Genomic DNA, 5,000 nt, shown 5'->3' on the forward strand with positions numbered 1-5,000 from the left:
CAAGATTAAACATGATAACGTACTCCACGATGAGACATTAATAAATCAAACCACAGAATTGTACCGTAAACGCCCATGTACAAATTGCGTGTGATATACTCTAAGTCGTGACTGGAAGATAAAGAGTTAATACGACCGTTATGACTTGACCTAAAGGTGGTCTTAATTTTTTTATTTCTAATTATCGTATTATTTCCTTTTTAAGTTGGCCTTTTAAGAGAGGGAGAGAGAGAGAGAGAGAGAGAGAGAGAGAGAGAGAGAGAGAGAGAGAGTGTGTGTGTGTGTGTGTGTATCGTGTGTGTGTGTGTGTGTGTGTGTGTGAGAGAGAGAGAGAGAGAGTTGGCCGGGGGGGGGGGGGGGGTCTCGATAGCTCAGTTGGTAGAGCTCTTGCTTCATCCGAAAATGAAATAGCGTCAATCCTGGATGACGTTGATATTTGTTTTCTAATCACCAGCAGCGATGGATAGCTGAATCTTTTAGATCTGGTGGAAAGTACTTTGCGATAGACTAGCATCTCATCCAAAGGGTAGCAATCAATTGCTATCGTCCGTTTGGCTCTATCGAAACCGGGATAAACTATGGCTCCGTGTACTGTTTGACTCTTTAGGACTACCATTAATATATAGATTGAATATGGAGTCATACGATAGATTGAATATGAATCCATACGGTGGCTTACTGTTACCATGGCCAGAGCAAGAGTTTTCACCAAAACAGGTTGCAGATGGTTAACGCTAGATTTCGTGCTTTAAAAAAAAATTCTCATATTATGTCGGGGGAACCAGGTGCTTAATATTGGACTGTAGGCTTTTAAGATACATTTTGAGTCAAAACAACAAATGTCTCATCGAGGACAGTAGTCCATCAGAGCCATTACGTCCTCGGAGCCGGAGTTCTTAAGCAGAGCTGCCAACTTGAAATTTCAAAAATTCGTAGTTTCCAAGGGAAAAAAGAAAAATTAAATTTAAATGGCTTTATAAATAAACAATTTGCTCTCAGCATGGTCCAAAAAATGCTACGAAGTCCCGAATATAGGTTATAAGAAGATAAACTTTCCTTTTCAACAAGTTTTATTGATTCAAAGCGACCAATGCAGCTCTGTAGCTGGAGACAAAAATTCGTATTTCTAAGATTTTTTCGTAGTACTAGGCAGGTCTGCTATGGTAGGAAATGGACCACCTCCTTTTGACAATTCTAGCACAAGATCAAAACAAAGAGAGAGGTTTGTAAGAGTATTTGTATAAAAAGAACGAAGGAAATTAAAACCTGCTTCATATTTTTGGATACTAGAATCAAAATAGCTATTTTCCTTAGCAACTTCATAATATTGTTCTAACCTGTAGGTGGTTGGGCGAGGTCGGCCATGGCAAAGGCTATGTCTCATCTGACATCGGAATCATTCCTAACAGATCTACCAGTCCGATCTTTACATTAATTTCATCACCTAGACAGTTGGATAACGGGGTTGTACCTGTCAGAAGATGTAATGGAACGATGCTGGGCGTCTGCGTGAAAACCACCCAAAAGGTTTGGGTGATGATAGGTGTATTCATTTTTTGATTTATCAGGTTGTTCTCATGATGTAATTTACCTGATACAATAGTATTAAGAGGCACTTGAAAAGGTCTGTTATAATTTATTATTATATTGCCGGAGTTCATTGAATAAAGAACGAGAGGCTTTGAGTGAATGAAGGTATTGTAATGCGATGGTGTAAGCTGGTTTGTTGCATCGTGTACATCTATCTCGTGTGACTATGGACTCCTTGTACCATGTCACGGGGTTGGTAGCTGATGACAGAGGCACGCCGTACCGACTGGCGATTTTTTCAGGTTATGTCTCTTATTCTAAATTCGATTACTCAGCCGTTTGAATACTAAGAATACCGAGGCCCCGACATTCACCATGATTATGTGGGGCTATGTGGTCTAGTGGTATGACACTCGCTTTCGGATCGGAAGGTCCCGGGTTCGAGCCTCGCGCTCGGCGCAAAGTTGAGTCCTTGGAAAAATCTCTTTACTCACATTCTCTCACAGTACTCAGGTGTAAAATAAGTACCTGGCCGTTAACAGCGGTGTCTTTGTCCGAAAAAATGTAATATCGCCTAACAGGCAGCATGCCACGTCCCACATGCTAAATGTTGCTGTTGTAAAGCGCTTTGAGCACATTTAGTGGATATTGCGCTATATAAAGCTCAATTAGAAAGCTCAATTATGGTTGCAACAAATCTCAGCAGTTTCTGAAGTAGCGGAATTCATTTTCTTAACTCTGTTAATCGTCAACTCTTCTGTCTGCCAACAGTGTTGTCTCCTTTAAGAAAACGATATACACTATAACGCCTCACATGTATCGCCCTACATTATTGGTCCTGTTGATAGCTTGGGACCTCTTGTAAAGGGCTTTGCGAATAAAATTGGGTGGGTATTTCGCTATATAAAAGCTCCACGTTTTCAAAAATATATTTTCACAGTTTATATTTTAATCTCTATTTTAAAAAAAGAAATATTAGAGCTTCTCGATTTAACTCAATGCAAATATCGCGTCTACATTTTATCGATGGGGCATGTTCGTTAGTCAATGTTTAAAGTTTTGAATTCTCTCCCTAAAACTGTAAGAGATGCACCAAACATCACCATTTTTATATGTATAGTCTAAAGATGTAAACATCATTTATGTTTTGAGAAATATCTTGCATAGTCCCTTTTATAGTATTGTGTTATCCCGGTTTTTTTTAGTATGTCTCAATTGGTGGTAGGTGTAGTAGTAGATTATTGTTACAAATGTTTGATTTTATTATTAGGCCAATGTAAAGCGCATAGAGCACGACATCATCATGGTTATGCTCTACAGAAATGCTGCTTTTTAAAATTAAATCGTAGTAGGTTAGGTACTTCCGTCCGACTTGCTTTATAAACTATTGTAATAATGATATTTTATAACGCTTATTTATTCATTCTTGTAATCCTAGACTACCTAATTTACTTACATACGAGTATATTTTAATTGTTCATTTATTTATCTGTTTTGCTGTTCACAAAACTCATATTTTTCTGGTAAACAATATATTTAAAAATCTTTTCAAGTGTCCCGATCGAGACCCGACCCCTGGATCTGACAACAACGTCGCATAATTTCTGGTTTATTCAACTCACGTTTCATGCCACAAGGAAGTTTGTGAAATGCCAAACCAAACAATGGTTTGAAGCACAAACTGTCAACATATAAGTACTCAGGTACATACAAATAATGTATAGGATGATGTAAGTTTAGATTGTACTCAGGAAACGAGTATAGTGTAATTAATGTCGCTTGTCAAGAACTTTTAACACAATATACACGGATTAATACAAATTTGTCACATATTCTTATTCGGTTAACATTTTTTTGTTTTTTTTTTAATCATTGCCTTGTTATTGGATTTGACAGCCTAACCGTAGCCTTTGTAAACTCATAGCATGACAACAACAAAAACAAATTACGTCAAAATACACGGTCATGTCATATATTATATATGCATGCGAGACTTGCATAATTAGTAGGGGGAATTAGGCTAAAACCGTGCAAATTCGGGTTGAAAGCATGAAAATTTGCATACAGGTTGCTAAGACCCATAGAAAAAACATCTGATATAGAACCACTCTGGCAATCAATTATAACGTATCGGTTTAAGGCCTTAGATTTTACCTATTACAGCTATATTAAACAAGGGAAATAACTGCGTAAAAATATATATTTTCTTCATATTCATTGTATTAGGGAAAATTAGGCTAAAACCGTGCACATTGGGGTTTTAATCCTGAAAATTGGCATATAGGTAGCTATGACCCGTATAAATAACACCTGATATAGAACCACTCTGGCAATTTATCATAACAGTGCGTTTTTAGCACTTTTATTTTTTCCTATATAGCATTACTTATCCGAGGAAATAACCACGACAATACAATGTGCGTTCTAAAACTTTAAATACACCGGTAACCATTTACGGTAGCTAACTGATGGTTATTTCGTGTTGTAACTAGTAGATAAAAGCGGGAGAGTTGGGAGAGGAGTGAATGGGAGCGACGGAGAGAGAGAGAGAGAGAGAGAGAGAGAGAGAGAGAGAGAGAGAGAGAGAGAGAGAGAGAGAGAGAGAGAGAGAGAGAGAGAGAGAGAATTTTACTCATTACTGTACTGACCTAAGACCCCCCCCCCCCCACACACACACACACACACCCCGCATCTACATAAGTCCGTGCAAGGCAAACCGGACCTTAAACACTTGCATCGGGTGCCGATACATTCTCTCTTACATGAACATTTGATGAGTTTTTGGACACTTTTGACAATTCTGGAAATAAGCTCCACAGTGGTTCATGTCGATCGTCACATTTGTTGCAGGGTTCTCTTCTATAAAAGATATAATGTTAGCAAAAGCTCGACTTCTTTCAAGAACTGTGACATCATGATTATCATCAGCAGTGACATCTTTTAAAGCTTGTTTTTTTTAAGTATCGTGCATAACAAATTTTATGGTATAGGGCGGTCTTGTGCTTCCTGAGCGACTAAATCTCCTCCGGCAATAAATGACAACATATCAGAATCTTTTATGGATAACGCTATTTCACGAATATTTTCTTCCATATCTGTTGTCATTACAGAATGGAGTACTCCCGATTCCATGTTTTTTTTAAAGCACGTTTGTTTATTAAATTATCTCTAATTTTGAACGTTGTCTCATTATTCTCGTGGGTTGCTAAATATATTCATTCGGTGACTCCTCCAAGTCAAATGACGAAGTTTGGAATTCTTGTAGAGCAATTCTTTTAGATTTCTTTAATTCTAATCGCCTAATTTTGTTGGCATTAAATTTTACACGACAATACTTATGCCACTTAGTATCATTTTGTTTTAAACTTTCAATAATCTCATTGAGAGGGACATTATAAACGGTCTGTGTTATCTTGTTGGCAACACTTGTCCCAGTCTCTGGGAGCAGTTCTTTTTGCTATTGTATGTGT

The sequence above is a fragment of the Berghia stephanieae genome, chromosome 4 (assembly GCF_034508935.2).
Source record: "Berghia stephanieae isolate SIO BIC M18660-M18661 chromosome 4, UCSD_Bste_1.3, whole genome shotgun sequence".
NCBI classification, from domain to species: Eukaryota; Metazoa; Mollusca; class Gastropoda; order Nudibranchia; family Aeolidiidae; genus Berghia; species Berghia stephanieae.